The sequence below is a fragment of the Sinohyriopsis cumingii genome, chromosome 2 (assembly GCF_028554795.1).
Source record: "Sinohyriopsis cumingii isolate HCF-2022 chromosome 2, ASM2855479v2, whole genome shotgun sequence".
Classification (NCBI taxonomy): Eukaryota; Metazoa; Mollusca; class Bivalvia; order Unionida; family Unionidae; genus Sinohyriopsis; species Sinohyriopsis cumingii.
Window position 1 is genome coordinate 5,198,243 of NC_142962.1, and position 23,060 is coordinate 5,221,302.

General features: G+C 38.3%; 1 protein-coding gene across 3 annotated transcripts in view; it reads right to left on the reverse strand.

Annotated features, from left to right (window-relative positions):
- Positions 1-13,762, reverse strand: part of LOC149804269 (ras-related protein Rab-11B-like) — a 58,397-nt gene extending 44,635 nt beyond the window's left edge. Inside the window, exon 1 of one of the 3 annotated variants that reach the window (XM_089938232.1) lies at positions 13,640-13,762. The gene's annotated coding sequence lies outside the window, so the exon portion shown is untranslated. Of the gene's footprint in view, positions 1-13,102; positions 13,259-13,639 lie in introns of those variants that run through there. The other 2 variants (XM_089938224.1, XM_089938239.1) reach the window with 2 other exon arrangements.
- Between the last annotated feature and the right edge of the window lie 9,298 nt (positions 13,763-23,060).

The window sequence follows — 23,060 nt, forward strand, 5'->3', positions numbered from 1 at the left end:
CCTTACAAATTAATATCAAATACATAAATTAAAAATTAATATTTCTGCTTTCTTCATCAAATGAATTAAATTCATTTTCTTACCATATATATATCTTTATTTCAGAATATATGAATGTATGGTGTAGTAAATGTGTAATAACAAACCCATCAATGACTGATTTGAATGATGCTGCGACTTAAACTGTATAACAAACCCATCAATGACTGATTTGAATGATGCTGTGACTTAAACTGTATAACAAACCCATCAATGACTGATTTGAACGATGCTGTGACTTAAACTGTATAACAAACCCATCAATGACTGATTTGAATGATGCTGTGACTTAAACTGTATAACAAACCCATCAATGACTGATTTGAATGATGCTGTGACTTAAACTGTATAACAAACCCATCAATGACTGATTTGAATGATGCTGTGACTTAAACTGTATAACCCATCAATGACTGATTTGAATGATGCTGCGACTTAAACTGTATAACAAACTCATCAATGACTGATTTGAATGATGCTGCGACTTAAACCATATAACAAACCCATCAATGACTGATTTGAATGATGCTGCGACTTAAACTGTATAACAAACCCATCAATGACTGATTTGAATGATGCTGTGACTTAAACTGTATAACAAACCCATCAATGACTGATTTGAATGATGCTGTGACTTAAACTGTATAACAAACCCATCAATGACTGATTTGAATGATGCTGTGACTTAAACTGTATAACAAACCCTTCAATGACTGATTTGAATGATGCTGTGACTTAAACTGTATAACAAACCCATCAATGACTGATTTGAATGATGCTGTGACTTAAACCGTTAGTTATTCGAGAAGAAAATGTAGACAAACTTGATGAGTGCAGAATCACAATAAATCATCTTTGTTCAGCAGACAAAGAACATGGCTGTATTGCTATGAATGATTCTGCCAACAACTGTATTTGTGTTATGATGTTATTAAAATCAACAACACTGTTCATCTATTTTGTCTGTGTTCATTGCTTCATGAGTAAATTAGCTGCATGTACATTTTTCAAATAATACGCCTCTTGCATAATATGCTTTGTTTGAAATGACTGTAAAATATGCCCATACTCAAGGTCTGGTTTATGCCAATGTTTTACGCCTGTAATTTTGGGTTTGCTTTACACCTGTAATATACACCTGTACTTTTGTATGGTTTACATCTGTAATATTACTCTGATGTTTTACGCCTGTGAATTACAGCTGTACTTGATTATGTTTTTGGCCTGTGATTTACACTTGTAATACACCTTATTACATTTAGGTATTTGAACACAGGTGTACTAATTTAAATAATTTGCATCTGTGTATGCCTAAGTACGCTAGTGTTATGCCAGAGATACGCTAGTATTACACTTTTCTCATATTCTCAAACCAAAGAGAACCCATATTTTAGGTGCAGAATACGCCTTTAGTACACCTATGATACAGGCATATGATTTTGTACAGGATATATAGATATATTTTTGACTAAGTCAATTGGTTTATGGACGAGACTTCCAGTTTTAAAGTATGGGGCTTCCAAACTTTCAACCATGCAAGTCCATAACTTCCATAAATGGAAATTTAATGGCATCTGTACAATAATACAAATGGTACCTCACTATCAAGACCATTATTATACCAATGCCCCTTTTACACAAATGGTACCTCGCTATCAAGACCGTTAGTATACCAATGCCCCTTTTACAGAAAGGGTACCTCACTATCAAGACCGTTAGTATACCAATGCCCCTTTTACAGAAAGGGTACCTCACTATCAAGACCATTAGTATACCAATGCCCCTTTTACAGAAAGGGTACCTCACTATCAAGACCGTTAGTATACCAATGCCCCTTTTACAGAAAGGGTACCTCACTATCAAGGCCATTAGTATACCAATGCCCCTTTTACAGAAAGGGTACCTCACTATCAAGACCATTAGTATACCAATGCCCCTTTTACAGAAAGGGTACCTCACTATCAAGACCATTAGTATACCAATGCCCCTTTTACAGAAAAGGTACCTCACTATCAAGACCATTAGTATACCAATGCCCCTTTTACAGAAAGGGTACCTCACTATCAAGACCATTAGTATACCAATGCCCCTTTTACAGAAAGGGTACCTCACTATCAAGACCATTAATATACCAATGCCCCTTTTACAGAAAGGGTACCTCACTATCAAGACCATTAATATACCAATTACTCACTTGCTTGAGTGAATCCATCATTTTACGTGAGACTTCATTGTTCTTGAGGGCTTATTTAATATGATCCAGATGTGCAGGTTCAACAACTCTGGACTGGGAAGAAACACCTGCCATAGTGATAGCTTAAGCAGATGAGCAAATATCTATTTTGCTTGAGATTTCCACTGCTATATTTATCAGGTCATTTGTCCACGATATTTCCCACTTGCGAGGGGCTATTAGGACTATGTGAAACTCCAATTATCTTTCTTGTTAGAATGAGGATGTCCTTTCAATGTAGCTTCTACTACCACCAGAGGAATGCTCTTCTATGTCTTAGATATGCAACAGATTATCCTATGTGTGTCACTCTCCATTGGCCTCCTAGAAATGATAGAAGATGCACCCCCTACAAGGGAACATCTAGCAAGCGAGGTTCTCCCATTTCTGAGTTAGTACCTCACAAGAATGGACACTGGTATTGCTTGTTCCAATGGGCAAAGTTTCAGCCTCCACTTGGAGAAGAAAAGCACACTTTGTTATGGTCTAATAAATAGGCACTCCAAGACAATGAGGTTTGCTTACTACATCAAGTAATCCCAGCAAGCGAAGGAATTCTTGAAAGAACTGATGCTCTCCATGAAATGATTCTGATGGCATGTATGTTTCAGTGGGAGTTGTAATATGTTCAGGAGGAATTTTCATGCTGAATTGCAGTTCTTGCAGAATTTAAACCAGTTTGGAAGTGATTTGCATACTGTGACACTATACTGATCATAGACCAACACAAATCCAATACTAGATAGAGACCTTGTGAATGTGATCTGAATCCCCATGTAATGATGCCGGGGAGGAGTAACGGAATCTGGATCGCCATTTCTTTTTCCCTTTGGCATAAGAAAAGGCTGTACCAGAATCTGTGGAACACAGCTATCATTTCCGTCTTTCAGTGGCAAGCTTATAATACTTATTGGATGGAAAGGATCCCCGTCTCAGCTTTTATCCATGCTGATTCTCAAGAACCATGGATACAAACATACTGGATATGCAGGACTGCTTCCCCCAACATGAGCCCAAATCAATTAGGTGCTGTAGCACTGACCAGTCATTGTGCAAACTAGGCACTTTATGACACTATAATGGGTAGAGAGTGCTCTGATATCAGGATGGTACACAGGAGGAGACTTAACAACTTATGTAGGTCCATCACTCAACCTTATAGGCAGGATCAACTTTGGAATGAACCTTGTATGATCTGATTTGGATGGCAGATTCTAATCATCATTAAAAAGGGCCATTTATCCTCCATAACATTGTCAACTATGGTAATATCATGGGTGGACTGATCTCTCTGAGTTCCAATGTTCTGATACCAGAATGGAATACATGAGACTAAACAACTTAAAGTAAGCAGGCAGAGTCAAATTTGCCAAATTTGACTCAATATTAACCTTGTGTCATCTTATCCTCCATAATGTTGTCAAGTTCCTTACGCTGGAATGTATTATGGGATACATGCTGCACAAATGCAGTCACTACCTGCACCATGCTACAGAGTATTTGAGCCAAAATAAGGGCTTCAACAGTCCCATGTCTGCTATGCTTCTGTCTAACACTTGCCTTATAGGATGCTCCACTTGACCAGGCTGTGGTAACAGTTGAACATCAATTGGTCATTCTTGATTAATATTTCAACTTATGCTGGAACTTATCACCAAATGGCTGATAGAGAAGCAGGAGAAAAAAAATCTGATGGTATTAAGTAAAAGATTCCTTCAATCAAAGCTCTTAAGGAAAAGCCTTCCCTGGTCATTGTAAGGTATATACAGAGACTGCGCTGGGCTTCACCAATGTCACAAATTACGTTTCTTTTTCCTTATTGGCAACAAAATATACCGTCTGCTGATCTTTTTGGTGACAACATTTTGGCTGTTAAAAATTGCATATACAGGTTTGTGTCTGGAGTTGAAAAATTCCAAGGCAAATGACAGGAAAATCTGCAAACTTGGATATAAAATTGCACTGGAATCTATTGTTACATAAACAACTCCTTTGTTCATATTGACAAAACACCCTAATACGGCATTATTTCATAATCAACTTATACTGATGTCTGGCCTTAGTACTATGCTGTAATATAACCCAAATAGTCATGCTACTTAACTAGTTATAATCGACCACCTCTGAAGACGGGAACTGAATGACTACAATCTACCTGACAATGGCAAAAATAGTTTTGCTGAAACTTCAAAGAAAATTTATCACCTTTGATGCATTGATTGTTCTGTGTATATACTAAGCAAATGAAAAAAAATTATGTCTCCATCAATGTATTACAATTATTTGATGTTGCCACAGCAATAACAAACTGACATTCGTTTGGTCCTTCAAAAAGCGCCTTTAGTGGTTCCTTCAAAAACACATGAAGCTTCATCAAAGTAAGTTGAAGACCTTTGATCAAAGAGAGTCGGCAACAAATTTAAATAAAAGCATCATTTCATTTTTCATAGTGATTTGAACATATTTATTGTGCTGTGAAAGTTTCCTGTTTGTACCAAAAAAAAAGATCATGCTTACGATCACTACCAATGGCAGTTTAAAACCCAAATTAAAGTTCCAACATTTTGAAACAATAGATATCTGGCCATTGAGTTAAATGAAGGTGGGACATATCTCTATGAATAGCCTCATCCCCTTGGTAGCCTTGGCATCATTGCAGTTGTCTCTGGCTGACCAAAATTGAGGTCAGTTTAAGTACATGTACATGCAGCATATAAACAACTATCTGTTGTTTTCATGTAATGTCACAAAATGTGTGCACTTCCATATCCGCCATATTGATTTTCAAGGCACACAAACCGACACCTAACACAGTTTTTCCCCACATAATTATGAAGGCATGTATCATTTTGTACATAAGAATATCTTAATACACCAAATTCTGTTGCATATATCAACTGCACGAGACTGAATTTGTGACTTTGCCACTTTTTCTTCAATTAAACAATGACATTTAAACCATCTTTGCAATTTTCTCGTAAAAAAACAAATAGATCCATCAATAAAAAGATGCATAAACAAATGGAAACACAAAACAAGTAAAAACATGTAATGATTTTCAATTTTCATGGGCTTAAAGCAATCATTTTTTTTATCGTTCAAGTTAAAAAGTCAATCATTAATATATAATATCATAGTTCTATACTCATTTCAAGAATACTTTCTGACATTCAATGAAAAGTTGTTTCACTTGGCACATGCTTCATTATAATACACTGGCTTTCATTCAGTATAATCTTCCATCCATGATCTCCATCACAAATACAGTATTTGACCAAACTAATTAAAATTGATTTGTCATCTGTCTTTGGCATAACATACATGCTATTAAGTTTTAAATTTATAACTGATATTGCATCCTGAAGATATTCATTCAAGATGACAATCTTGCAGACATTGTACCAAATGTTATTAAAAAAACAAACCTCAATATTGTCTGTTAGTAATAACTGCATTTCTATTTGGTGGTAATATGCATGATTGCAGTTCAACTTCAGTATTCTGTCTTTAGATATAAACCAGGGAACTTCCAGCTTTATTACGTCTTTCATGCTAGAGGGACTCCTAATTTCAAATCTACATATAATTTCTATTAAGGAAATATCCTTATTGACGATTTCTTTTATCTTGAATATGCATGATGACTGATGTTGACAAAAGTTTGTTAGGGACTTAAAATGGTGGCACAAGGAGCTTGCACATTACATTGTGGGTATTTGCATACACAATTGTGACATCTGTGAAAACAGCCCATACAGTCATGTGCTATTAGGATAATAAATATCAGTCAATAGTTTCAAAAAACGTGTTTGTTGACAATGGTATATAGATCAAACAAGGACTACTGTTTTTTATATATATGTTTTAGTTGTGTTTTCAAACAGGATTTGACTGATACATGAATTTTCTAAAATACAATCAAATACTAGAATTCATGGATTTTTTATATGCATGTATATTATTTAACACATTGTGGAGTGTACTACACAAATGTAAGTTGTCAATATACAAGTGTATTTCAATATACAAGTGTATTTCAATATACAAGTGTATTTCAGACTAGTTCTCTTCATTGAATCAAAATTTCCATTTTTTTCTCTACTGAAATCCTAGTAACTGATGACAGGTCATCTCTTAAAAATTTCACTTGTATGTGAAATTTCAATTTATTTTCAGCCCCCCCCCCCCCCACTTATCTAAACATCCACTTATGTTGACAATATTACATTGGTCCAGAGGATGTCAAAATAAATGGATAGTACTGTATTATGAAAATGGCAAAATTGTTTTAAAATTGGCAATAAAATATTGCGGTTGGCAATTTGTTTGGCAACATTTTTTTAAAGCCAGCACCATCCCTGCATATGAAAGACAATGTGGCTTGTGAGTATATTTTGTCGTCTCTCGAAAACTGATGATTCAATTGCCTCTTGTACAATCTGAGATGAAGTTAGTGGAGATTGTCAAAAGTGGCAGCCAACCATACTAGCGAATAAACCTGATTGGGATATGGTAACTTCCAGACAATCACTAAGCAAGTCCTCAGAGTGGCATGCTAATGAATTGATTCCATATCACATGGGTACTGGGGCACTGAGCTGGGCATAGGGTGCCTTGGTGTGTCTACGGCACTATACTGGGTATGCTGATCATGAGTGTTAGTGTTCTGACAGTCAGACAGGCATAATGGACAGAGATTCTCTCCTTTGTCTCTAAGGATAAGACTGTGATCTTCACAGGTTGCAAATTGGTATGTACCAGTCCAATCATGGCAGAACTGTGCCATTTCAAGTGGCAAATCATGCATGCTAGACACATAACATGGCTGTCATTTATGCCAACATATTACAGGGCTCAAAATGACAATTCTGTTTCACTAACCAACAGGATCATAAAAAATAAATCATTAATCCTGGCTTAATTTCACTGATCCCATTAAAATTAAACAAAATCCAGCCCAGTTTCTAATTCAACATTTATCATTCATTAAAATTAATTTTAAAAAATATAAAATGTTTTTCACCAACAATCCTCCCCAAAGACATACCCCATGCGCTTTTTGATTCCTCTGAATAATCAGCACAGAAAAGTGCACAACATCAAGTGCCTCTATTGGGTCATACTTCAGCCATTTGTGATCATTCTTCCAATACTTCCAATACTTTCTTAATGTCTTCTCTTGATCCCATTGCTATAGTCTCATGACAGCATCAATTTCTGCAGTTTCAGTTACTGCTGCACAGATTGAAAATGCTTCCACATATTGACAACTGTTACTGCACAATGCATTGAATGTTTATCAACAATAATATCAATATTAAAACACACTGCTTGGTATAATTCTGGATTAATCATTGAGTTAAGGAATATAACCTCTTCCAATTGATCAAAACTAAGCTGAGACCCTATACCTTTTGATATCAGGAATTAAATCGGTGCTTCAGGGCAGTAAACCATGCTAATTCCAAAAGCATAAAAGCTATCTTGACAATAATCACAATAATTTACTTGATGAGAAGTGGTTTAATACCCGCCCACTGTCCATTCTTGCATGGCATTTATTGTAGCTCATAAAACACAGTAAGTAGGTATATATAAGTACTCAATTACCTATTGTGATACCAACCAGCAGTAAATTTTCACTGCTCCAATGAATCAGTGATGGCTGGGTTTTAGTGATCTGTTGGCTAAATCTTTAATCCAAGGATAGCAGATTAGCATGAATTCTGAATCTTGATAAAATTATACAAGTGTAATCAGCCACACATCCTGTTTTATAAATCATAGGACTAATAAACTATACTGTGCAAAGTTACCTGTGACAAAAAGGACCATGTGACATCCTATACATCCCATGTGACACCCCATGTGACATCCTTTACATCCCATATGACATCCTATACAAGTAAAGATACTACAAAATGGACACTATTACATAAGATATATGCTGTAAACATACATGTAAGAAAGGTCAAAGACAATGCATAACCAGACTGTTATGACTCTATCGTCTTTAAGCAACAGAAAAAAACAAAACCAACAAATTTTGCAAACTTCCCTAGAACACTAAGTAAAACATGAAAAGGAACTTACAGCATTGTGAAATAAATTCCAAATAGTCCATCAAGTTCTATCACAAGTCCAAAAGAATAGTGGTCTAAATGAATTCCTGGTGTTCAGAATTAATTCCAATCTTGAATGTGATGAAGTCCCAATAGCCTTGAATATACTAATAATCTTGATGTATCTCAATGACATAATCCAGAATGTCCCTGAATGACTTCACAATAATTCCAAAATGGTAATTTAGTCCAAATGTCAATAAGCACATTGTCATTCCAATGAATAATTTAAAAAAATAAATTCTCTCAAATTATGATTGAACACAACAAATAGACTAATTCATATAGGAAGATGATCAGATAGGAGTGAATAATTCTGACATAAACAACTTTATATACCTCCCCACCTGAATTATGTTGCAATAAGCATTTTCTGAAAATACTCTCTCGCTTAATGGAAAATTACTCGAAACTGTAAACAAGGTCAGGTCTGTTTACTGAAACTTTAGCATAACAACCTGATAAACACTGGGCAGATCATGAATTTCCAAGTGGAAAACCAATGTCCTGAATTCAAATCCAAGTAAACATTTTACAAAAATTCCCTTACAGTTTAGTCTACACTCATGGGCAAAAGTTAGCTATGTAATATGTTGTTTACAAAATAACCTTTACAATATAGTCATGGCCAAACAATAAACATACAATAGAGATATACATATCAAGATAAAGTGACTCTAAAGTAAACTATCTATAGAAAACATTCCCATATGTAACTGGCTGGAGCAGAAATTACATGCATGCAATATCAAATTAAATAACTGCTGAAATGCTTTCTACAGAACAAACAACAGAATAACATTATCGATCATATTATGATTACCCCAAGCCAAATAGCTGCACTATAGTGACACAAGCAGGTAAGTTATAATTCTACAATAGACAGACAGACTTTGTCAGCAAAAGAACTGATAAAGCTGGAAAATGTGGCTAGAGTGTACTTCACCGAGAATTAAAAAAATTGACAATTTGCATTAATGCTGAATATCTTCCAAAATTCTTGAAGATGGGTTGCATGTTCTCTCAACTGGATAGAGCATGCTACTCGACATGAGTGGAAGCAGTGACTGAGGCACACATGGGATCTGGCACCTATCTCATACAACAAGGGGAGATCACTGTCTGGTCCAGCAAACTTTAGCTCCCACAGCTAAACATTTGAGATGGGTGGGCTGGATTTGCATGCACTACTAAGGTATTATGATCAGGTAACCTATACGAAGACAAAATCTGAAACTTGGATCTGCATAATTAACGACAGACAATGAGAATGGAAAATGCATGAGTGAACTATCAGAGGGCTATTCTCAAGTCCTGGAGGAACATACACTGCCTGTCTATGCCTGGTCAATCTTTTATAAACACACATACCATGCCTATGCCTGGTCCCTCCTTCATAAACATACATAGCCTGTCTATGCCTGGTCCCTCTTTTATAAACATACATAGCCTGTCTATGCCTGGTCCCTCTTTTTTAAACATACATAGCTTGTTTATGCCTGGTCCCTCTTTTATAAACATACATAGCCTGTATATGCCTGGTCCCTCTTTTATAAACATACATAGCCTGTCTATGCCTGGTCCCTCCTTCATAAACATACATAGCCTGCCTATGCCTGGTCCTTCTTTTATAAACATACATAACCTGTCTATGCCTGGTCCTTCTTTTATAAACATACATAGCCTGTCTATGCCTGGTCCCTCTTTTATAAACATGCATAACCTCTCTATGCCTGGTCCCTCTTTTATAAACATACATAACCTGCCTATGCCTGGTCCCTCTTTTTAAACATCAATAGCCGGTCTATGCCTGGTCCCTCTTTTATAAACATACATAGCCTGTCTACGCCTGGTCCCTCTTTTATAAACATACATAACCTCTCAATGCCTGGTCCCTCTTTTTTGAACATACATAACCTGTCTATGCCTGGTCCCTCTTTTATAAACATACATAACCTGTCTATGCCTGGTCCCTCTTTTATAAACATACATAGCCTGCCTATGCCTGGTCCCTCTTTTATAAACATACATAACCTCTCTATGCCTGGTCCCTCTTTTATAAACATACATAACCTGCCTATGCCTGGTCACTCTTTTTTAAACATACATAGCCTGTCTATGCCTGGTCCCTCTTTTATAAACATACATAACCTCTCTATGCCTGGTCCCTTTTTTATAAACATCCGTAGCCTGTCTATGCCTTGTCCCTCCTTCATAAACATATGTAGCTAGTTGATGCCTGCCCCTATATTGTATTTCATAAAACAACTCATTTGAATACATGCTTGTCTACCGGACAAAAAATTTGTTTATCTCAATAAAATGTTATGATGAGTAAATGTACGGAAAAGTTTTAAACCTAGGCTATATGCAGTATTTTTGTTGTAGTTAAAAACTATGGCTGATACAAAATAAAATCAAGTATGTACTCAAGTTTGCGCAGTTGCATGAAAGCTGGGTCTGATCTGGTACACAAGACACAAGATGTGATATTGGATATCAGATGAAAATCATTTACGACCAAGAAGACATTACCAGAAGTCTTTTGGCAAAAGCCCATGTCAGTTTGACAATACATTCTAGAAGATTAGTGGCAACAAAATTGCTAAGATGGCCATTTTGGCAGTCATATTAGATATATGATCAGAACCATTTTTGTATAGCTCCAAGTAGGGATCATAAGAAGTAAAAACTCATGCTGATAAAGCTATCTATTTGGGAAGAACAGAGATAATACTTTTAAGATAACCACCATGGTGGCTATACTGGCCACTGTGATGTCCATACTGCATTTCCAAGCGGCACCATTTTTATCTAAGCTCAACTGGAATGAATGTGCATGCATAAAGTTTCATACCAATCCTCTAAGAGGAGCAACAATAACAAACCTGTGCTAATGGACTGATGGACAAAAATGGCAAACAACAGATGGGTGACAAACAACATACATTCTAATAAAACCATAATGGGAAATTCTTTTGAACTGATGCTACTCAACACATGTTGATTCATGTTATCTGACTGTATATGATGTTATCTTACCTACCAGACAATGTAGCAGGGCATTGTGCTGCTAACAATTTATCCAATTGGATACCATACCACTCTATGCCAAAGTTTGCACTGTGTCGTATTTCTTTATCCTTGGAACGCAATTGAGAGAATTGAGAGTACAAACTGCACCTCACTTCTGTATGATATATCAAACATTTCTGGTGGCAGCCCCATTTTGAATGACAAAAAAAGGGAGACTGAGAACAACTTTTTAATTTAGTAGTATGGTTGCTAAGAGACAATACATATCTTGAGGACACATTCATACCCCCTTCCAATTTGAATATTCACTGACATTATTATTCAAATATTTTGTCAGCACTGCCTTCAATGTAAGAACAGCGTCCTAACTTATAAAGTGGGTCCCTTGAATAATGAGTGAGTACTATTCTTTCATAATGTTACAGAAGCCGATGCTCAGTGAGATTCAACACATGTACACATATATACTACACACAGCTGCATAAACTATAACATAGCATAAAAAGAATATTTCTTGGTTTTATGATGTTCCATAAACAATGCCACTTTCACGCTTTCTCAAATGCAGGATAGGTCATCAGGCTGACATATTTTTTCATTCGAGTTGTGGATATACAGAGTGTATAATCCAAAAGTACCGATTATTTAATATTTACAATTACACTCCTAAAATTACATTTTGCCTTCAAATTCCTGGTTCCAAAGCTGACTTTAACTTTCAAGATGTCTCAAATAATTGAAAATAATGCAAGCTGAGAGATTAAAAATGGCCATGTCTTGAGTGACTTTCTACAAATAAGGATGGTCTACTCTACATGCAGAAAAAGTGTGGATATTTTGCAAAATCCCTGTAACATTATCTAATAAACATCACCACAAGTAAATGTAAGAGACGAAAATTGCTTTGGTAACTTGAAGAAATGGCATCAAGAGATGATCTTGAGAAACTTGAAATGGCACCATGGGCATTTTCAGTAACAGCAAACACTGATGGCTATACTGTACCATGTCAAGTACACCAAAATGCACAAAGAACACTAGCTATCTGAGGGTGGAAACTGAACCCAAATCCCTCTGTTTACGAGTTGAATGCCTTAACCATTAAGCAACCATTGCTCCATTGTCAGTGGTATAAGAGCAAAGAGGGGCTACTATAAGCACAGGGGCTGAGTATCGTTGCTTAAACTTGACCTGTCATACATGTACTATATAATAACTAATTATTATATAGTACATGTATGACAGGTCAAGTTAAGCAACGATACGAGCCCCTGTGACTATAAGGGGTGTTAGTATAATAATTAATGAGACCATACATAAAGGAATACCCCCTTCTCCACCAATAATGTGTGTGTGTGTGTGTGTGTGTGTGTGTGTGTGTGTAAGTGCGAGCGAGCGAGCGAGAGAGAGTGCAAGCGAGCGAGAGAGAGAGAGATTCTGATGAGTTACGGCAGCACAGATACGATATACTTGACTCGCATATGTAAATATAGATGGTGTAATAGTCTACTAATCCCTTCTAGGTTGGACTTTCTTTTTTCTGGGACTTTTAGTCCTCTTGTTCGACGATGTGGATAATAAAAAGTCCCGAACAAGAAATATCCCCAACTTTAAATGCTCGAGGGATTATTCTAGTGGTCAAACATATGCATGAAAAGTAACTCCACTACACCTGACAAATTACTCCATGGCTGCAAATAATTGTGTCATGTATAACCTGTTAATTTCTTTCAAAATCTTGCTTTCTTGCACTCGTGAAAAATGAATGGTACACTATATTTTAGTATTTACACCTGCGTCATTTCAAGTTCAAAGGCACCGGAAATTATCTCACCTGTCATACTACCTGCATAGATTACATTCCAGACCTAAGTTTCGTATTTCCGTTTGCTTTGCTAAAACTGTTTACAAAGTTCCTCAATCAAAAACGATCACTTATCATTGGGTATTATGAGATTGCGAACTACATGCGAGATTTACTTCACTCCGACATTGAAGAAAAATACAATGTACAAAACTACGCACCTCCACAACTGAAGATTTGACAATAAGTGAAGGCAATAGTATGTTGAGCAAAAGCACAGATGAATACATGTGTGCCAAGAATTTTACCTAGTTTCAGTTACAATCAAGATCAAATTAGATTGACCTAACAAATCGTGAAACTAAATAAAATAATGAGGCCAAGAGATTTTAACTATTTTGTTACCTTTAACGGTCTGACGTGTCCTCTGAGCTGGTCGGCATGTAGATAATATCCGATATTGGATAGTAAATCACCAGATAACCGAGGGCTTACTTAGCGGCAATCTGGCTAATTGGAATATCTTTGGTCTTTTCCATTGTGGTCTAAAAACAAAAATGTTAACAAAGGAAAATTTTGCACCATTGCTAATCATTCAAAACTAGTTATGGAAATACATCAATAGGAATAAAATTAATAAATAAATAACATTTACAAAATTTAAAAAATCATGCCTCAACTCAAGACAAATAACAAATTAGTAGAAACATATACTGATAAGTTTGAAACATTAAACACGCAATTAATCAGAGTTTAGCCACTTCATGGAGATGGCTTCGCCGTGTAACTTCCCAAAAGTACCAAATTTATAATAGTATAGTAACGTCTTTAGGAATTCAGAAGTTGCTAACGAGGTTCAACCCATCAAAATTTTGTGGTCTGGATCATATACATACAAAAATAAGAACACTCTTCTGAGCTGGTATCAGTGCTTACACACCTCATTCAACAATTTTTGGTCATTGGTAACATCCAAAAGGATTGGTCTCTAGAAATAATATGCCTGATGTTGCAAAACAAAGCTGATCGCCCAATGGCCAGTAATTACTGCCCAGTCTCACTAACCAGTGTTCTTTGCAAAGAGTTTGAGTAAATTTTCTGTTGTAACAGCAGGAAGCGTTTGGATATCTATTAAATCGCATCTGATAAACAACATGCCTTCCTGAAATTATACAGCTACGAAACATTTGTGTTGTTGATTGTGCTAAACGTTTAGATAAAGGGACCAAATATAAATTTTTGTATTGGACTTTGTAAAAGCTATTGACATTGACAACCATGGATTGTTAAAGAGTGAACTATTTAATTACGGAATTGCAGGCAAAAGCCTACAGTGGATAGACTCTTTTTTTTATAAAAAAATGATTTTGACAATAATGTGTGGTGATAATTGGTTCCAAATCTGGTTAGCCCAAAGTAGCTTAGGGAGTACCTCAGGGCACAGTGCTTGGACCATTGCCATTTCCTTTACACATCAATCATACTGTGATTGAAACTGACTCAGAAATTCGCCTCTTGACAGATGACTGTATGCTACAATCAGTCAAAACTCAGCAGGATACTACGATATTATAACATGATCTTAGCAAGCCAGGACAGTGGGCACGAAAATGGAACATAAAACTCCAATAAAAAATGCAACATAATGCAAAGGACAAGAAAGTTTTGCTGTAAAACCATTGTCATATTCATTAGAAGTTACTACATTAGAAAGCCTCAGTCAAATACAATATTTAGGGTCACAATCACAAATGATCTGAAATAGAACTTTAGTATTGAAGGGGGGCGATATAGCGACCATGGAAATTATCACTGCAAGACTCCCCTGGGACGATATAGCGACACGATTTATAGCGACAATGGGAAAATACATTACAGGTAAGCTGACGTCACAGTACTAAAGATTGGTAACAATGTAGCAAGGGGCTGACCTCAATTGGGACCAAAGAGCGGGGGGAAAAAACCTGGAACGTTTTGACGGGACAGAGACATACATAACGCATACAACATACAAACACAAACAACTATACAACCGACTAAAAAAAATTTAGGCAAGAAAGTAAATCTTTTCTAGGCACATGAGTGGCCCTGAAAATGTCTTTTGGGTTTATGTTAACATCATTCCATTAACATAGAGGGTATCGCATAGGTCTTCTTCTCTTCCTCAAACTTCTTCTGACTGCTGGTCCGAAGATGAGAACTCTCTTCAAACAGCATTGTCTCTCCACATAAATTATTCTTTTCCAAACGCTCGTATCGGTGATCTGGATAATTGTCCATGATGATCTGACATACATCGGTAAGTCGGTACGGAACAGCAGTGACGATACGAGAGTAGACGATTCTACTTTTGACACCTCATAGCCTCATCCCAACAAATTTAGTTGGTTAAGACTTAGAAGTGACACCCTGGTTTTCTAAAGATGTTTTGACAGGTGCTAGGTTCCCCTGTCCACCCGATTAGTGTTGCATGTTTTGGTGTTAATACAAAGTAATAATGAAAATATAAAATAAGTGTAATTTCAGCATGGTTGCTCTGTTTTGGTCGTCAAATGGTAATTACAGAGTTTTGCATTTTCCCAGATTTATATATATAGATAATTGTACTTTCTTCCCTATGCCCTGGTTGGCATTGGGACTGATTTCCAAATTATCATCACTTTGAACTTAGGATAGTACTAGCCCCCCTCAAGACTATTATGTCTGAGGGAGGGGTTCCTTTTCTTTTAATCCCTTGTAGTTAGTTGTATTATAGTGACTCTGCCAGAGTCATTTGTCCTTGTGTTGTGTATTGATGAGTATTGTGTTGTATTTGTACCCATATAAATGTACGGACAGCTCTATCTAGATCAAATTAATTGTAGTCATTTGTTCTTATCTAAGCTTAGTGTGATAATAAAATTTCAAACAGATATTTCAAGCGGAAAATAAAATATTTAGTGTTAAAAATAATAAGGTGACTAAGTGCTTTTGTTTTTTGTTTAGAGCGTGCATGTGTTGTGTATTGTTACTGGTATTTAAGTTATTTTTATATATGCCGTAGCATATTGTGGTCTAACTGTGTTTAGCTTTCTTGTTGCACCTTGGTGCATAAAGAGAACTGAAATCTTCCATCACGCGGACGTGATGGAAAATACTGTCATTAAGTTGCTTTTGTATTACAATTAGTTTTGTTCTTTTTTCATCTATGTGCAATAATCGGATCAAAAATCTCTATCACGCTGAGTCAAAGGGGTTAGTGTATATAAATTTAGGTTGCCAATCGCATGGCTGTCCCGTATAACTATTTGTTTGGAGTGCACATCCTTAGATGGCTTGACTATCAAGAGAGCCTTATTTCTTTATTAGTATGTAGTAGTTATTTACAGTTTGCCTCAGTTAGATAGTTTCAAGACTTGGAGTACCATGGCACTTCCGAAGGGATTGGAATTTTCCATCACGCGTGCGACAAGATTCTAAGTTTTGCTATTGGCGGTCCCAAAATTTACGGCTACTAATACCGGGACACGGAGTGTAAAGTGAAAGGATTGACTCTTAATTATCGCACCAGTCGAGTGATCAACTTTGGTGTTCTGAAAGAAGCTTTGCAGTCTGGACAGGATGGAAACTTTAAAGTGACCACCTAGTAACCGCAAAAGATTGTACGTTAACCCACACACCAAATTGTTAGTCGGTCTTTGGAAAAAGTGTATCAAATCGTATACCAGAAGAGAGTTCGGCTTCCCAACCACTTCACTTTGCCGTACGCATACGTTGATATTGGCCAGTATATAAAAAGGGTCAACGTCCAAGACCGATAGATCATTGTAACTACCAAGACCAAGTGAGAAAGATGAATCCTCTTAAACAGACATCATTCAAGTTTGAGGATTCTCAAGTGGAGTGCGATGCTGTGCCTTTCGATGAGTGCGATGCTGTACGTTGTGACCACAGCGATGCAGTACCACATCATGGGAACTTTGCTATAACCACTACTACTACCACTACACCTACCATGGAAATGGATGCTGTACGTTTCAAACACGACGGTTGCAAAAACGATGGCACTCGTTATCTTGGACTCTTTACTGCTTTTTATGGTCAATGTCATTCTCCACGTGACACCATGCAGCTTCCACCCTACAGATGTCATCCAAAACTGAGTAAACGTATGAGGATTCACCCTACCCTCATCGAAATAAACCTGTCAAAGACGAATATTCGTTTTATGTGCGTTTGCTTGAACACTACAAGTTTGAAAGTCGATTCCAAACCTTCCATGAAAAATGGCCTTAATATCTGGGAGGACCTACCCCCGAAGAATTAGCCAGAGCTGGATTGTTCAACTCAGGCGAAAGGAATAAAGTCAAGTGCTTCAGTTGCGGTGTGTCACTTCACCAGTGGGAACAGAAAAATTAGGCTTACCTGGAACATGCTCGATGGTCTCCGGATTGTCACTACCTACCTTTAATGGGACCTAGTCATTGAAGTGGTATACCATGTCGTTTAAAAAACCAGATTGTCTAGGAGTTAAACGTTGGACAACACCTAGACAAGTATTTCAACCCCATTGAAAAAGTAATATTCAAGGATTACCAAACGAATTGCAAGAGATCTACAAGGAAGTTTGGCAGGGACTTGCCAGAGCAAAATCTCAATTGGTGATTGTAAAGCATTTGTGTCGAGAAATTCACAAGAGGAAAGCGAAAAAAGGCAACAAACGCGTCAGATTTCTCAGGATCAAGTCTGCGTTCATCCGATTATTTCGCTTCAGACCGTTTACATCAGGCGATTTTATTGACATTCTTGACCGTTACCCTGAATGGCAGCGGTCAGAAATTATTTACTATGTTCATTACTTTCGCTCTAGAAGAAGAATTTAAATAAAATAATACTGACTGACATGATCATGGATACTTTATAAGAGAACATTCGTGGTTTGCCTCTGGAGTTGAGAGAACGCATTTATCGAGAGTTGGTCAAACTACAAGTGAAACTCAAAGAATAATTGCATCACGTCACCTGTGTTTAAACCACTGGTACCTGAATGCTATAAGAGGACTGATTCAGATGAAAGTGTTCCAGAAGTCAGACCTTGTTAGACTAGACAAGAACAAGAAGACTTGAGTTGCTACTCATCCTTCTACTACGTACATGCTTGTCATACTACAACGAATTCCAGAGGAAGAGGTAGAGGATTGCCAAAATCTTTTACATTATCAAATTTTGTCTGTAGAGGAAAATTCTGTGCGATGAGTGGTGTGTGAACTAGTGACTAAAACGTTTGGATTTGCAACTGGAGTACGATCAGTTCTGTGCAAAAAGTATACTTATTACCTCCGACAAAAGAGGGCATGAAAACGGGCTACCATGCCACAACCTTTATCACTCGTGATACAATAAAATTCCGTGGAAGAAGCTCAGTTACACTATTCAGACAGTGGAGGATTGCCAACACGTATTACACGAACCGTGTCTATTGAATTGGGGTCGACGTGTGGTTTGTGTCTTCGTTACTTCCTTTCTGGGATTTCGTTTACCAGCCGATTCCTTGTGGACTCTTTACGAACAGTACTTACCACCCACAAAAAACATGAAAGTGGTCCCTTAAAATTAGCACTAGAAATTCATTTTGTTCAAAGCCTTGCCTTTTCATCTGGATAATTCTCGACCTCTACGGGAAAAAAAGATTCGTCAATATTTAGGTCCCGAAGATGTGTATAACGACGTGTGTGTAGCTTGTGACTTACACCCCCATTGGACAGATGTCCGTGACTGGAACAGTTGGGGCTTTGAGGCTTGAACCAAAGAAGTGGCCAATTATGCCCAAGAGGTGTGATTCTCAATTCAAACATAGATGGAAAAAAGTAACTTTTAAACCAGTGTTAGTGACAGTGCCAGAAGAACCTGTCACCGAGGACAACCACTCCATTCAGGACAGAACTGTCATGGCCATTGCCAAAAGACCATTTCGGGAGGAAACCTGTGTGACTGTACCCAAAGTAGAGACTGTAAGAACATTACACACTGTCCCTAGGACACCTTGGTTGCCAAAAACATGTTGTACTGTGACTTGTTTATATTCCACTCTGATCGTTTTTGATGTATATTTTATCGTTATATTTAACCATTTGGCTTTTATGTATTTTTGTCTTTCTTGTTGTTCCATTTTAACTCGCAATAAATGTGTCCTGAAAAAAAGTATAAAAACTCTTGTCTTGTCTGTCTTCGTGTCAAAAGTGACATTCTCTACATTATGGCTACCTTTACTATCTCTGCTCCCTCTTCCTCCACTTTCAAAGTCATGGACGAGCACTTAGATCGTGCCAGTTGGAAGGCCTTGTATCTTCGCCATCCCTTTAACATGTTAATTCCTGCACTTAGTGGTTCAGACAAAACCGAATTTGTCAAACGTTTGATCGAACATAAAGATCATTTGATCGATCGTCCACCTCAACGGACCGTGTGGTGTTACAAAGAGTGTCAAACGGCGTACAGCCTCCTGCGAGAAAGTCAAGGTGATTCAATCGTGTTTGTGGAAGGCATTCCTAGCGAAAATTAAGGAATCGTGTCTGACCCCAGTCAAACCTATCTGGTCATTTTCGACGACATGTTAGGAGCAGACGAAGAAGAAATTAAACTGTGGTTTAGGCGCAAAGGGCATCATCGTAATGCCAGTGTCATTTACATTACCCACAATTTGTTTCAACAAAGTTAAGCCCATCGTACCAACAGTCACAATGCTCATTACGTGGTCTTGTTTGAAAGCCTCAGAGATAAATCGCAAGTGGAGTCTTAGCCAAAACAGATAGGACCGCCTTGACTGACCTATGCGTACGACGATGCTACTCAAACCCCACACGCGTATTTACTCGTGGATTTATCCCCCCCCCCATTATTTGCGATTGCGTACCTATCTGGTTCACCGCTGGTGCCAAGACGGAGAGCCTGTCGTGTACACGTCCTCGTCGTCCACTTAACAAAAAATTCGATAAAAACCTCTGACACTTTGGGTCTGTCTCATACAGCATCATCATGACGTCCCTTCAGTCTCATCTTCCCGTCAAATTGAATCGTGCCTTGTACGGCATCAGTCGCAAACAAAATCCACAAATACGTGCTCGTGTCTTAGAAGCGAGTCTCAAAGAAGTCTTATGATGGTTTACGGTGACAGCACGTCAATTACTGCAAGGTATCATTCACATTCCTTCTCAAACCAAACGCTTTTTTGAGAGAAACAAAGTATCCTTGACGCAACTGTCCGATCTCCGCATCGACACTCAAACCAAAAAGATAATCATTTTGAAACATGGAGGTAGCGGTTCTCTAGGAGGTGTCATCATTTACTCCCTCTTAAAATAGGATCCTAATGCCCCAGAAAGACTCCCCAAGAAAAAAGTCACTCCCAAAAAAGCCAAACAAACCCGAAAAAAGAAAAAGAGCAACTGTGTCAAGACCAGGTCACAACCCCAGAAAACAAAAAGCCCACGAAAAAAGAAAAAAGTCTCCGCAGAAAAAAAGCCCACAGAAAACAGCTTCTACCCGCATGAGACACACTTCGGCCCGCATTCGGAAAACACAACCTTCAGCGACGGTGACCGCGTCTCCAGTAGCCTCATTTTCTTCCACTTCTCCGTTGCTGGTAATGCCAGCCAAACCGAATTTGACACCCGTTCTTCCTCGTTTGATGAAGCAATGGAAACCCGCGTATCCAAAAACTCTTCCAATGGTGACACCCTTCTCCTCTTCAGCTGCAGTAAGAGCTGCTCACAATGTACCTGCCCCCAAAATCAAAGTCCAAGAGAGATCAGGCATGTTACAGAGTTTACTGGATTTGTCTAAGCAAGAATTGTATCGATTTAGTCAGTTGCGAATCCCTCCACGACCCGTGATGCCTGTCATCAAGTTGATACGACGTAAAGACAATCAGTGGCGACGCATTCCAGTATAAAAAGACCTGCGGTAAAGAATGGGAATCGGTGTTTTTGTGCTCCTGAACACCCAAAGATGTCACACAGCCCCAGAAGCCATTCATCTTCTAACCCCAAAGGAAAGAAAAGGAAAGGACTACCTCCTCGTTTAGTCAAACATGGAGACATGTTGTCCGTCCTGTCCAGAGCTTCTCCACCCATGCTAAAAACAACAACATTCAAACAGCTTCCAAAACGTCGTCGATACCGTGTGCGAATGTTGTTGGTGTTGGTGTTGTGTGGTTTACTCCATTTTTCATCACACGATGGGCTATATATGGCGGCCAGTATTAATGGTGGAGGAAGAACCCGGGAAAATCCCGGAAAGAACCACCGACCCACGAGAAGCTACTGGCAAGCTTTCTCACATACCCACATTCGCCGAATCCAAGACTCGAACCCACGCAGACAGAGGTGAGATGGCAGTGATCCGTAACGGAGAGCGCTTTAGACCACTCGGCCACTCGGGGCCCCGCGAATGTTATTTGAACGTCTTGAAAGGCAAGATACCTTTGTCTAAACACCAGAAAAATGCTTAGCCAAACATCGTCACGTTCTTCGCTAAATAGTTCAAAACTACTCATTCATTAGAAAAAGAAGATGTTGGTACAACGCGTAGGAATTTTGCCCCTATTGTCAGGACCCTTGATGAAAGGGGTATTGGGAACAATGTTTGGAGAACTCATGTGAGCAAGATAAAAAGGGAACAAGAAGATAAAAGGGACCTCTGGAGTCCAAAGATCTCACATTGGACCCCGCATTTGCCTCCCAATCTGAATTCGACCGAGATGTCCCAGTTACAACACGAATTACAGTCGTTGATGGATCGCAACGATTTGGCCGAAACAGAACAATCGCGAAAGTTCGATCAACTCTTGCAACGACTACAACCTTTTCACCTGAAAGCTTTAGACGAAACAGCTCTACCCACTCTGAAAGATTTTAAGGCCTTGATGAAAAGTTCATCACCATCACCACCACCACCACCCGCAGAGGTCAAGACAGACGCAGCCCCACAAATGCTCAAGGAAGAAGAGGTACGAGAAGTCTTTCAAACATAGTCAGCAGCTCCCATTCCCAGTAAGATTGCAGCGTTCTTGTTGACCCCTTCCCCCACTCACCCACGAGTTGAACTGAAAGCTTGGGTTAAAAAGATGATGTCCACTCCTCCTTCGACAAAAGTGAAAAAGAAAGAAGGGAAACCAGAAGTGAGAAAGGAAAAGAAGACCAAAGCCATCCCATTACCACCTCCACCGCCACCACTACCTTCGACTTTTACTCGGTATCACATCGGACACGTAAAGCCGTTTCCAAGCCACCATTTCGCCCCATCCAAAGTAGTATCAGCCAAAAGTGGGTGACTTATTTGGATTTTTAACATAGCTTTAACAATTATTCCAGTCATATCGGTACAATGTCTTCAGTGTGACAGTTTATAGTGATGTCTCGCACTGGGACATCATGCCGCAGACATGCATCATAGTGTCCCACCAAGTCACTTTATCCTGACATCGGCCGACCAGTCCTAACACTAATCTCTTAATGTTGCGCGTCAAGCGAGGGGTAGCTGTTAGTACCATTTTTGTAAGTCTTTGGTATGACTCGGCTGGGCATCGAACCCACGAACTTCCTCATCCAAGGCGGACGTCCTAACCACTAGACCACCGGAGTTGTGGGTGACTTATTAAAAATGGAGAAAGTGTTAGTCAGCATCTACTACGATTCATCCCATCCTGAAAGTTAAGGAGGAGTTCAGAAATTGTATCGTGCTGCCTAAACCCGTCTGAAAAGTCTCCGTTTACCTCAAATGCAACGATGGTTACAAGAACAAGCCACGTAAACTTTACATAAACCATTCGACGAAATTTTTCCAGAAG